The sequence below is a fragment of the Canis lupus genome, chromosome 6, assembly GCF_003254725.2.
Source record: "Canis lupus dingo isolate Sandy chromosome 6, ASM325472v2, whole genome shotgun sequence".
Lineage (NCBI taxonomy): Eukaryota > Metazoa > Chordata > Mammalia > Carnivora > Canidae > Canis > Canis lupus.
The window spans coordinates 51,415,313-51,429,619 of NC_064248.1; the positions used below are offsets into that span (position 1 = coordinate 51,415,313).

Below are 14,307 nucleotides of genomic sequence, written 5' to 3' on the forward strand. Positions count from 1 at the left end.
CCACTAGTAAAAAAAATAAAAAGGCAATGAACATTTTTTTACACAATAAATTCCTAATAATTTCCTACATAAAAGCATTATTTTAATAATTGTATAGAATTCTTCTAAGGATTGTTACACTATTGGGTTTTTGGTTTTTTTTTTTTAGCCAACAACCCTTGTTTGGCATTCAGGATTATATTTCAGTTGCTGCAAATCTTCAAATTTTGAACTGAATTAAATTTTTTTAATGGACCAAAATGAGACCAAAAGTAAAGGCTGGCAACAAAGTAATGAGACTGGGGCACCTGGGTGGATCAGTTGGTTAGGCATCCAACTCTTGATTTCATCGTAGGTCATGATCTTGGGGTCGAGAGATTTAGTCCTCTGTCCGGCTCTGCACCGGGAGTGGAACCTGCCTGGGATTTTCTGTCTTCCTCTCCCTATGCCCCTCTCACCACCAGGAGTGCCACACATTCTCTCTCTAAAAGAAAAAAAAAAAAAAAAGGTTTTAAATTAAAAAAAAGAAAGTAATGAAACTGACTTTTAAAACAATTCCAGGGATCCCTGGGTGGCGCAGCGGTTTGGCGCCTGCCTTTGGCCCAGGGCGCGATCCTGGAGATCCGGGATCGAATCCCACATCAGGCTCCCGGTGCATGGAGCCTGCTTCTCCCTCTGCCTGTGTCTCTGCCTCTCTCTCTCTCACTGTGTGCCTATCATGAATAAATAAAAATTAAAAAAAATAAAAAAAATAAAATAATTCCAGAAAAGATAACCTAAAGAACTGTTTTAAAAATACCAGCATGAATAAACTGAATATGATCGATCACCTTGGAAGAGGAAATGATATTTGCTACATAAATTTCATAGTTTAAAAAACTAAGGAAAAGAATTAAAAAATAGGAAAAAACAAAACTTCCTATTTTATAGTCACACTCAAAAAAGCAAAAAAAAAAATTGGTACAGCTATGGATGAATCTATAAAGATACCACCACTTCCTCTCAGCTTCTTTTTTCTTTCTTTTCTTTCTTGCTTTCTTTTTCCCCCTACAAGTAGTCCAATGTGGGTAGTTGACTGATTGACCCAACTGAAAATCTACCATGGAAATCAATGATTACAGAGACACACAGAGATCATGTATGTGTATGATCCCTTCCTCATACAGCTTACATTTTTTAGGGAACAAGTATGTAACTACAAGCTATAACATAGGTAGCATACGTATGTACCTAAGGTCTATAATATGGCTAATGCAGGCATGTACATCATAGCTATTAAATAGGTAAAGTGTGATATATGACATAATAGCAGTAGAGAAAAGCAGAGGAGAGAGTGATTGCTCCAAACATTGCAGAGAATGCCCAAGAACAGTGATAGGAATAGTTTCATAGATGAGTTGAGGCTGTGGGCATGTTGGAAAAAGTCTTGCAGTCAGAAAAAAAATAAAAATAAAAAATAAAATAAAGGCTAATAGACCTTTGAGAATTCGTGGGTGAATGCAGGACACAATGTATGGCAGCAAATATTCATGACCTCATTGGAAAAAAAAAATTACTGAGCATCCATCACAATGAGCCTTGACTGACATGCTCAGGACTTCAAAATTTGTCCTTTAGGAGATACGGAGCATTGAAAGCTTTAAAGCAGTACGTAACGGTAATGTGATGGTCATGCAGGTGGTTACATGGAAGATAAGGACCTGATCTCAGTTCAACATCAGATGTCATATCCTGCCTTGATTTTGTACATCCAACTAGTATATCTCTCTCATACTTGTGGCAACATGGTTACTGCTTTAAAAACTCATTCCTGATCAAAAGTTGTAACTTTTCTTTTACTTAATACAATGATCCCTAATGGACACCCAAGTTTCTGCAGAGCAGTCATAGGGCTGGCACACTGTAACAACGATAGAAGAATCAGCCCAAAGCTCTGTTCACACTAAATATACAAATGAAAGAAGAATAAAGAAATCAATTTTTTCCTAAACTGTTCCTAGGCTGTTTAGGCTGTTTAGGAAAAGATTATGTGATTAATCTATACTATACAGGTGTTGGTATAGTATAGATTATCACATATAGATTAATCACATATCGATTAATCACATATAGATTATGTGATTAATCTATACTATACCAACACCTGTATAGTATAGATTAATCACAGAGATAGATAAATGGCCGTTATTTTTTTTTCTTCTGCATGTTTGGATATAAAATAGATTCAATCCAAAGGTTTCTCCAGCTTCTAAACCATTCTTGAGAAGCCTGGAAAAGATACTCACTTTGTCTCATACTTCTTTGTCCCTTTCACTCACAGGGATGAAGATAGTGCACTACATCAATAATCATGACTTTATTGGAAGTAAATGTGATTTTCTGGGTCTTCTGGAAAGTATTGTACATTTAGTCGCTGTGTTTACATGATTTCAATTCGAAACTAACCTTTGAATGAATATCCTTTGGCTGAATTGCTTTTAGTTTAGGCCTCATTTGATTTAGGCAGAAAAAGAAAAATCATGTACTAAAAGAGCCAAATTTGCTGCACACGAAAGTAAGGACGTTAACTTATTCCTCCTGAGAATTAGGTGCTAAGTCACAACCATGGTTTAGGAATGTGGCTACTTGGGTTACAGTCTCAATTCTGTCACATTCATTCATTCATTCATTCACTCATTCATTCAAAATACTGAGCTTCCTATGTCGCAACAAGCATCGTCCTAAGTGTTGGAAAGAAAAAGATGATATTGATCTTGGGAAAGGAATAAAACTTATTTGGATTCATCCCTCACATATGCAAAAAATTCTGTTTGACTATCTGCAGTCATAAACTTAAAATGATTTGAGGAACCGAGTAAGACAATGTGTGGAACAAGGATCAGAGTATAGTAATGGGGGTGCGGGGCCATGATGTACTGGACAATCTATGTCCCACCTAAAGGGTTCCGTTTTTCATCTTTCAAAATAAAATATATCGGGGGAGAAACCACATTGTGGACCCTACATGGAGGACCTCCAGCTTCCTACCCTTGAGCTGTATGATTTCTAGGGCATTTTCTAGTCCTCACAATCTTTTCATACCTTAAAATGAATGAGTGAATAAATACACATATCAATGAATTACTTTATATCTTGATTCCCACTTACTTTTCTAGATGCCCTTAATCAAACTGAAATTTTGGCAGGAGTGCCTTCTTCTGAAACTTTGTTCTACAGGAATGAAAAGCAAACTTGGAGAAGGTATGAAAGTGAAAAGGAAACGGCATCAAAGTCACCCCACTTTACAGTTTTGGTTTAGGCTGACCCCACCCATATACCCTATCACTTTCATACTTAGCCGAAACCCATAAGTACCTTTCTAGTCAAACCAAGATCTATGATTTAGATTTGTGCTAAAGAAGATATACTTTATAGCCTGTAAATTACTAAGTACAGTGCCTGGTACATGGTAAGCGTTCAGTAAATGAGACTTGTGAGTAGCCACATAGCAATGTAAGGGCCTTGCCTGTAGATCAAAATTTGGTTTGAGACCACGTTCCACTTTTTACTGGATGGGTGACCCTGAACAAGTCATTCAGTCTCCTAAAGTCTCCATCCTCTCAGATGGGGACGGGGTTGCTATAAAAGGCAATGGGATGTGTCATGTATCCAGCACAATACCTGGCACTTAGCAAGAACTGAAGAAACACTGGCCATTTTGTCAGCATTCATGAAGGCACTGCTCATTTTTTTTTAAATACTCATTTATCTTTTTGGAAATTGATAAAATGGGAGCACATTATAATACATTATAAAAATTAGTCTAGAAGAAAGAACACTTATATATCACTTGTAAAAATTATTACACATTGAATGGCTCTATGAAGAGTTAAATCAATGTTTTATCTTTCATAAGCCTAGTGAAAACCAAATGGCATAAGGATCAATATGAAACTTTAAAAAATTTTTTTTTTCAGACAGAAAATCTACGTCTATAGTCAAGCACATTTTACACATCAGTGAAAGTTCCAATCAATATTTCTGAAACTTGTTGGCTGGCATAGATTTTCTTTGTAGTTGGAAATTGTATTCAGTTAAATTGTGAAATGTTTAAACAAGGGGACAGAAGTTGTGCTGGTTTAAAAGCCGATAATATTTTAAAACTTTGTCACTAGCCAAAGTCTTTAATCTTTTTTCTTTAATTTTTTAAAAAGATTTTTTTTATTTATTTATTTATTTATTTATTTATTTATTTATTTATTTATTTATTTATTTTAGAGAGAGAGCACACATGTATGCATGTAGGGGAAGGGACAAAGGGGAGGTGGGGAGAGAGAGAGAATCTCCAGCAGACTGCATGCTGAGCTACGACCCAGCCATGGGGCTCGACTTCGTAACTCTGAAATCAGCACCTGAACTGAAATCAAGGGTCAGAAGCTCAATAGACGGAGCTACACAGGCACCACCCCCCATACACAAAGTCCTTAATCTTTGATCTTGTCTGAATCTAGGGAATTGTCTGAATTTGGTTATTTTAAGTCTTATTTGAGTGTATTCAGCATTCACATTCTATTCATTTCCTTGAGATCAAGAAAGAATATTTTATATTTATGTGTGTGAAGGCTTTTTTTTTTTAGAAAGTTTTTTTTAAAGATTTATTTATTTATTTATTTATGAGAGAGAGAGAGAGAGAGACAGAGAGAGAGACTGACAGAGACACAGGAGGAGGGAGAAGCAGGCTCCATGCCGGGAGCCCGACACGGGACTCTATCTCGGGACTCCAGGATCGCGCCCTGGGCCAAAGGCAGGCGCTAAACCGCTGAGCCACCCAGGGATCCCCAAGCTTATTTTAATCAACAAATAAGCACTGTACTATCAATACTTTTATAAACACTTTTTAAAACATAAATTCTGTATTTGCACATTGTTCTTTCATTATTTACTTCTGTATTTTAAAGCATTTTAAAACAAAGCAAGATGGTAGTGTATTCCTTGGAGCAGAAGCTTTTTATGATGACACTAAGGAACCACTCACCGTCTCCTCCACTCATATCCACACCAATCATTTATTTCTGTGCCTCAAAGCAATTTCTTACCTGAGTAGCATCTCTTCAACATACTAGTTGCCTGAACTCTAAAACTAAACACTGGAAGTAAAAATAACCCCTTAACTTTAAAAAAGGAAAATTTGGGGATCCCTGGGTGCCTCAACAGTTTAGTGCCTGCCTTCAGCCCAGGGCATGATCCTGGAGTCTCGGGATCAAGTCCCACGTCAGGCTCCCTACATGGAGCCTGCTTCTCCCTCTGCCGGTGTCTCTGCCTCTCTCTCTGTGTCTCTCATGAATAAATAAATAAATAAAATCTTTAAAAAAAAAAAAAAGGAAAATCTTGGAGGTGCCATAATGCTAAAGGAATATCTCATCTCAACCTGGAATTTATTTAACTTTTATCTGAGATGCCTCTTTTCAAAGAAGAATGTGTTTTTCCTTTGGCAATATTCTAAGCAAATGACTTTATTTCAATTATATAAACCATAAATAAACAGAAATAAAAGAGATTAATGAGCACCGGTACAACTGAGTGACAGTTGTTAACTACAATTTTCCTTTATTGAAAAACCTCTCTCTGATTTTGGTTCCGTTAAGACTATATCCTAATTATCTGTTTTATTCTTCCATTAATAACCTTATTTTCTTGGAAATAGTACCGACGGATGAGTTTTAAATCATACTTTCACAAGTTAGGCAGAGTACAATCAAGAAAGGGTCTCCCCTGTATAGTTTGTGGGAATACAATGTGGAATGATCACATTTCCTAAATGGTCTTGCAAATCAGACTTCAGCCAAATGTAGTACTCCATTATAAGGGACAGGGGAAAAAATTGAATGTTGGAGTTCAAATTCATATAATAATTAGAAGGGACATTTATTTCAAAATGTGGAGAACTTGACAGTAAGAAAATGACAGAAATTCAGCTCCACAGTGAATTATAAATGTCAAATTACTGGTATGCATGTAAAAAAGTATGTAGCTATTAGAAACCAGACTCTGCATTCATGTGCAGTGCTTCTGCCTTTATCATCTTCTTATATTCCTCTAAGGTGTTCCGTCATTCACTGTCAAATTTCCAGTGTAAGATTATAAGACATATGTCAGATCAGTGTCCAAAGCTTTCCAGGTTCTGGACACACCAATGCAGCCCCATATTTTACACGATATTAAGTATATGAAAGGGGGAAAGCTGCTCAGTTATTAGAAGTCAGTTACAGAGTGTACTCTAGCATGTGATATCATCTACTCTGAGGAATGCAAAGTGCAGGGGAGGGGGAAGCAGCGTGATTCTATATTGTGTGTGGACTCGTGATGCTGTCAGAGTGTCAGCAGGATGAACAATGAAAAGGATGTTAACTAAATTTTGATGTGCAAGAACATGTGTTTAATTTGCAAGATGCTTTGTTTAATTAAAAGGTAAATACCATTTACAATTCCTCTTGCAGACAAATTTAGAGCAGCAACAACACCTACAGAGTGTTCAAATTGCCGGCAGAATTTCTTGGATGCATTTGATCAATTAAAAGGGTACACATTTGGGGAAAAATAATTATTTTTTCTATTTGTTTTCAAATAGAAATGGCTTTATTTTCTATAAACAGATTATTCCTAGAGTTTAATGCCTAGCTAAGTATAGATTTTGAAAACAATATTTTTATATACCTAAGAGAAGAGAAAATAAACCTGACGGCTAAAAGTTCCTCTTGTCACTCAGCCTCCATTTCAAAAAAGATGTTTTTCCCTTCCTCTCCTTCTTTCCTTCCATCCTTCCCTTCCTTCCTTCCCTTCAATTCCCTTACTTCTTTTTTTTTTTTGGTCCTGCTGGCTTTCCTTCCACAGACAGTAGGCTCTAAAAGCTGTATAGTTCTAAAAGACCTTTCCACCCCTCCAGAAAAAAAAACCTTAAGTCATTTGGGAGCTCCAACATAACTGTTCCATAAACTCACCTGGATCATAAAGCAGATCAAAAAGATTTCAGGTCTCACATTTTCCTTTATTTAAGATTTGCTATTTTTTTTTCAGTGATTATGGAGGAGAATATGCTACTGCTTCTTCATCTGGCCTGCAGTCAAAAAAAAAAAAAAAAAACTGAAGGAGATTCAGATTTCTTTACTGAGAACTTCTCATCTCAGTAATTCAGGTAGTAGAGATAACCATCTGACCATTTTTCTTTCTTTCTTTCTTTCTTTTTTTTCATCTGACCATTTTTCTACAATGCAACACTTGGTGTGGTTGTACTTTGGTTTCAGTTATACTTGGAGGCATGAAATGGATCAGTGACTCTCCTGAGGATCCTACCCAATCATATCCTTGTTTGGTACTGTTAAAGAACAAAGTAAATTTGAAGATCTACTTGGCTTCATTCAACAATTCCTGAACTGGACCGAATCTCATCTAGCAAGCAGAAAGGGAGCTATGCAAAATGGAAGGCTTTATACCCAGAAGGGGAATGGGGGAAAGGAAAGAAAAGAGAAAGAAAAGGAAAGAAATTCTAGCAAATAATGGATTGTTTCAGGTGAACCTTCCTATGGGAGATGGAAGGAGTCTGTCAGACAGATAACCTCACTGGCTCTGACCAGGTAATTCCAGACCAAGTGGTTAAAAGTTACATTCTTGGGAGAGAATGAAACTGCAATCAGGATAGGTATTAAGTCTTGGTTTGCGAATTTGGGGCTTAGTACAAATGACTTCATTGTGGGCCTGTTGTCTCTTTTTTAACATTACTAACACGTGACACCCAGGCAAGATGAAAGAGAAATTCTGCAAGAGTTTCTCATCAGTTCCCAATATAGCGAATCGGATTTGGTAGGCCTCAATTATGAATAGCCATCCAATAGTTCATGTCAGCCAGTCTGGCCTATCATGTGACTAACATACAGAAGACCCAAATGATATTACATTATTAGCATACTATACCATTATGCTATATTATTAACTATATTGCAACTGATGTATTATATTACTGCTTTATGGGAACTCAGAACATACAAACTAAATTGACAGGAAAGAGCACAAAAGAAACTTAAATGGGTAAATCACACTTTTCTCCCTTTCATTATCAGACAAAACACTCCTCTCTCCCTGCCCTGTTCCCCATCCCTTAATTAACTAAAAATTTCATTCTGTATATCTGCCAAGAGGGAACTTCATTTCATTTCAAAGTCAAATATAGTACAACCTTCTTAAAAAAGATTTAAAAAAAAAAAAAAAAGCCCCTCACTAGTGGTATATGTGAATAATAAGACAACTGGCCTTTGATCCTCATTGTTCAAACTTTGACAAGCTTAAAATCCAGGTAGGGGAGGCAGCAAGGGAGGGGATTTTATTATTTTTTATTTTTTTTAAAGATTTATTTTTATTTGTTTATGATAGACATAGCGAGAGAGAGAGGCAGAGACACAGGCAGAGGGAGAAGCAGGCTCCATGCAGGGAGCCCGACACGGGACTCGATCCCGGGGACTCCAGGATCGCGCCCCCGGCCAAAGGCAGGAGCGAAACCACTGAACCACCCAGGGATCCCCAAGGGAGGGATTTTAGGAAGTTGCTGCACCCTAATCACTTGGTAAGGTTTTCTTTTCAATGTCCAGGGTGTGTTTTATTTGTAATGGCCACTTCTATTTTCTGAAAAATATTGATGAATCTCAACAGTGAAACCCAGGATTCTACAGGATTGAATTTTTTTTTTAACCTTTGCCTTCCCATTATTCCATAGTGAGGAAGAGGGGACTACTATGTATCATATTCTAGAAGGGGAATGTTGAGTAATCACAAAAACCAATTATAATAGATCTTGAGGCTTCTGCCTTAAACACTCATGCTAGTGCTCTCTTGACCTTTGGGTTCATCTGCTGGGACAATCTAATATACATTTGAAAATGTGCCTTTTTAAAAACATCTTGTTGAATAATTTCCTCTTTGATCTCTATTATTTATTTATCCCAGCTTTATCCCTGCTTGAGTCTATGTCTTCTTACAGGTATTCAACTCCAAATCACGAAAAGTCTCTAGGACAGTTACCCTTAATCATTGAATGGATCACCCAAGAAGGCCCTGCTTACCTGGCTACTGTTTGCTACGTTGATATGCTATGTTCCTATACCACCAATGATTTCTCTACTTAACATTAAGTGTTCCCCCAAATTTCTTTAACAGGAAATGGAGAACTAGCCTGTTTTTGTCTGCCTTGTACAGTATAATACATTAGAGGTATTTTTAAGAAAAATATCTTTATAAAATGTCTTTATAACCATTTTAACGTCAATATTTAATTTTGTCTACCACTAGATTATAAATTTCAAAAAATTAAGGCCTTTTCCTGGACTGTTTTTCTTTTCCCTTTATTGAAATCTTAATGCCTAGGACAGTTGCCAAGTTCATGGCAATAACTGGTTGTCGAATGGGTGACTGAATCTCTGACAATCAAATAAAGAAGGAACATGATGTTGAGGGAATGCATTGGTCTTAGAGTTTAAATACAGAAAGTCTGGGTTCCAATTCTCATTCTCCCCCTAACTAGATGGGTGACCTTGAGAATTCTATATTACCTCTTAAGACTATCCATGTACCCATCAGTAAAATAAAAGGATTAGTCTAGGCAGTTTCAAAAAGCCCTTCAAGTCTAAAAATCTGTGAAAATACAAATCCACACAGCGGGACACCTGAGTAGCTCAGTGGTTGAGCATCTGCCTTTGGCTCAGGTCTTGATCCCGGGGTACTGGGATCGAGTTCCACATCAGGCTCCCTGCAGGGAGCCTGCTTCTCCCTCTTCCTGTGTCTGACTGTCTCTGAGTGTCTCTTCCTGTCTCTGACTCTCTCTCTCTGTGTCTCTCATGAATTAAAAAAATAATAATAAAGTATTTAAAAAAAAACAACAAATTCACACAGACAAGCAAACTTCATTATATAACATACTAGTTCCAAACTGATATGGATTCTAAGAGTTTTAATGAGAGGTGGGAGGGAGAAAAATCCCAACTTGACATTAACAATCATACTCAACTAAATTAAACCTTTGGAAAAATCACAGATCTCCAACATGACAGGAGGCCATGTGGCCAAATAATCTGCACACAAATGACTGAGAAAGCTGAGGCATACGGGCTGCAGTCCAATCAGTGACTTAAGGCAGTTCATCTGGCTTTTGCTGATACTTTGAGCCCAACTAAAAATGGAGGAACCTTAAGACCATTTTATGAAGCACATTCTGTACCTGCACTAACTTTACAACACAGAGTAAATCAATTCTACACAGTATACTTCAGCGCATTGTAAGTACGTGTTAAAATGCGGATGCCAGTCAAATATCTCTTGCCAATTAATATAATTCTTTGTCCATTGAAGTGGTCACTCCAGAGAGTTGTTTTGACATTTTTACTGTAACCATTCACAGAGCAAAGAAGAAATATATGAATGGAGATGAAAAGCACCAAAACCTTATAAGTGCTAAAGTCTTTTATGAACAAAAGCTAGCAGAAATGTAATGTGGATAAGGTAGGGGTGGGATAGGTCTTGGGGGTGGAGAACACTAAAATTGTACTGAGACAGGCCTTTCAGATATCTTCTTAACTGCTTTTCAAGTAAAGCTGATGTAGTTATTTTAGTCTTTTGCCATTTTTATGTCATTTAATTCACCACTGAGAATAGCACTATTTCAACATTTGCATCCTTTCAGTATAAAAAGGTATTCACAATTAACGTGAAAGAAAGCTTCCTCACTGAGAAATATGGGCTCTGAGCTGTTAATGATTTACTGTTTAGCATTTCAGAAAAACAAAACAAAACAAAACAAAAAGCAAGAATCTTTCTGTGTTTGGGCACTGTAGTTAAGTAGAATGAATACAAGAGCTGGAATCGGAAAAATCTGGTTCTAAGACCTGGCTGTGCACCTCCCTATGGTAGCTCAGTCCATTCATTCTCCCAGTTCTGTCATCTGTGAAATGGGGATAGGAAAGGCATTTTTCAGAACAAATACTTCCCTTTTATCAAATGTTCTCTTTTCAGAAAAGATGATCTTTTCTATTTGCTATGAAAGACTAAAAGTCAGACCTAAAATATTAGTTTGGTTGCCAGCCTGAATTCAATACAATAAGCATGATTTCTCAGGACAAAACTCTTCTACTGCCTGGGTTCAGATCCTTGCTCTTCTGTTTACCACCTGTTGTCACCTTGGTCAAGTTACATAAACCTTCTGAGCCTTACTTTTCTATTCTGTAAAATGAGAAACTTTATTATTACGTGATCCACAGAACTTCAGGGAGACTTAATTGAGATAATGAAGGTGAAGGCTGCAGTACATACTAGTTTTTAATTGTTATAGCTGCTATTGTTATCTTGGGAAGAGTTCAAACTCTCCATGACCTGCTCAGATCTCCTGGATTGGTGGATACAAAAGAGAGATATTAGATCTCACTCCATAACAGCCTCATTCCTTTCCTTTCAGGAATTAAGAGGTCAAATATTGTCATCCATCTGAAAATACAGAAGAAGAAAACAGACATCATTTTAAAAGATTCTCCTAGATCTTACTATAGTCTCCGGGACAGTCAAAATCCTTTAGCTTCTTTCTTCAGAATGAGTGTATGAAGAAAATAGAAGCAAATAGTACTGATCCTTTATTGGACCTATAGTTATTATATGCCTAGACTTATATAATTTTTTTTTTAGCTATGCTCCTTCTCCAAAGAGAGTAAACATCCAGAGGCAACAGACATTACTGAAAGTCACAATAGTAAGATATTATGCCCATCTCTAACTCAAGGTTGCCTGAATAGAATGAAACATTGTGATTTCTAATAACCTTTTTTACCTAAGCCCAGAAAAAACTGCCACTCAAGCACATAGCCTATTTCAAGGTTAAACTGATTTCAAAAAGCCATACAGAACTGACTGACAAATTGCCTAGACAAATAAAACAATCTCTCCCCCCGTGGTCTGGTGAAGCCCGCGAGCAGGACGCAGGAACACTCCCCCATCCCGCAGAACTGGCTGGAGCCTCTCTCGGTCCCTTCTCGGCAGGAGGATGAAAACTTTTCTGGCCCTGCTGGGACTCGAGACGGGAGGGAGGGATGATTCAACTGCGGGCTGCGGGGCATTTTCCTTCCTCTTCTCTCCCCTTTGCGATCCACAGAGTTGCTGCTGTTGCCCCTACAACCTGGAATACTAGTAGACACTTCCTCCAGCAGCTCATGAAATGCTTCCAGAAACATGCACAGCAGTAGCCCTCTTCCGGACTGGTAGGTGTGGGTCTGCTTCAGTGGTGTGTGTGTGTGTGTGTGTGTGAGAGAGAGTGTGTGTGTGTGTGTGTGTGTGTGTGTGTGTGTGTGTTTGATCCTCATGCTTGCAAAACGTGCTTTCCAAAGCAGCCATGATTTCTTTTTTTGGGGGGGGGGGCGGCCCCTTTGTCTCCCCCAGACCTCAGCCCAGAGGAGGGGCAGAGGGGGCGGCGGGAAAGGCTGGACTCACACTTACCTCGGAGCAGGCGACAGGTGAGAGTGGCTTTGGGCGCTTTGTTTTGTTTTCGGGTCCTTGGACACGCCCAGCGCGGGGCGCCGGGGGCGGCGGGGCGGGGCGGGGCGGGCGCGGCCGCGGGCGGAGGCCGGAGCGGGCGGCGGCGCCGGCGGCGGGCGGCCAGCAGGGGGCTCCTTCGCGCCGCCTACCAGCGCGCGGCCGCGGGTCTGCGGGCTCAGCCGGCGGGGCCGCGGCCGGGGGAGGCGGGGGTTCTGGGGCGGCCTCGGGGGGCGGGGGGCGCGAGGGCTCGGGAGGCGCCCGCGGCGCCGAGCCGCGCAGGGGCCCCCCGAAAGCTCGCGGAGCCTCCTCGGAGCTGCTCGGGACCTGGCAAGTCCCGGAGAGGCCGAGGGGCTCCCGCAGCGGGGTCCGAGCCACCTCCCCTCCCGGCTGCGGCTCCCGAGTCCCGGGGCGCGGGGGGCGAGCCGGGGGCGCCGGAGGGCCCGGGCGCGCGCGGGCGCGGCGGGGCGGGGGGGGCGCGGGCGAGACGGGCGGCGACCCCCCCCCCCCGGGGCCCCGCACCTCGCGCTCCCGGGGCTGCGAGGCGCGGGCCGGCCGGGCCCGGGGAGGCCGCGGGGTCCCCGCGGGGCTGCGGGCGCACCTGGGGTTGGGGCTCGCTCCCCCACGCGCGCAGGGGCCGCTCCGAGCCCGCGCCGGCGGGAGGCAGTGCTGGAGCCGGGGGCTGGAGCCCGAGGACCCTCGGCCGGGCCGCGTCGGCCCCGGGAGATGCCGCATCTGTCTACGGGGCCCCTCACACCGAAGTTGTTCCGGTCCGCAGGACGGGCGGCCTCCCATTGGCATAAAGTTACCGTCTCTCCCCAAATCCCCCCACACCCGCACTCCGCGCGCCGCCGCCCCCACCACTCCCACCCCATTTGCATTTGAAAACCTCTGGAAACTGGCGCTTTCGGGATGAACCTACACACACACACACACACACACACACACACACAGACACGCGCGCACCAGCAAGCAAGCGCGCGCCCGCCAAGTGGAAACTGACTTGAGTCATAGGATGCATATGAATAGGACCGCCTAGCCTCTCGCTTCCCAGGACAGAAATGTCCGAGAACCCAGGGTTCCGGCAATAACAGAACATTATAAGGTACCTAGAAGCCTGCTCGGATCCTTTAGAAGCAATTAGAACAATACTGGGGTTAGTAAGAGGAAGGGAATGGCGCTTTTCAGGGCACCTGCAGGCAATCTTCTGTTCAGTGCGTGGGAAAAACCACCACCAAAAAGTCCCCCTTGCTTCAGACCCACGGGTCAAGTAACACCATCTCTCTTTTCTGGACGCTAATTAAAAGCAGCTCTGCAGATGAGCATGTGATAGGTATTTGAGTCGAAATAGTTGAAATTTTCCGGCTCAATAGCAATGTCCTTCTCTCTAGGTATATAATCATATGTAATCACACCATATATATAATTTTGAAAGAGGTGAATTTTATTTTCTTTAAAAATGTGCGCTCGGAGACAACTAGAAATGTCAGCTGCAGGCAACCAGTCGCTACCTTGGTTACAACAAGTTGTGCAATTAATAGCCCAACAGCCCAGTCCAAAGCTTCTCCTTGCTTGGAGCAAGAGTGTTAATGAACTGTAGAGGCAAAGACCTTGATTTACAGATGTAGTGTCCTTTTGAAATTTAACAACAAGCTTTAAAAATATAATAAAACAAGGAGACAATCAGGTTTTCGTTGGTTGGGTGGTTGGGTGGTTTTGTTTTTAGATTTGTTTAAAATATGATAGTCATCCCCAGGGCCTATCCCATGGTTCTATTCTGGAGGATCTGCGAAA

At 40.9% G+C, this 14,307-nt stretch overlaps 1 long non-coding RNA gene across 1 annotated transcript; it reads right to left on the reverse strand.

Annotated features, from left to right (window-relative positions):
* Positions 1-264: 264 nt before the first annotated feature.
* LOC125755208 (uncharacterized) lies at positions 265-12,569 on the reverse strand. Its single transcript, XR_007411077.1, has 3 exons — positions 12,478-12,569; positions 6,957-7,072; positions 265-463 (listed from the first exon to the last, which is right to left on the reverse strand). It is a non-coding gene; the product is annotated as an uncharacterized LOC125755208 (long non-coding RNA).
* Between the last annotated feature and the right edge of the window lie 1,738 nt (positions 12,570-14,307).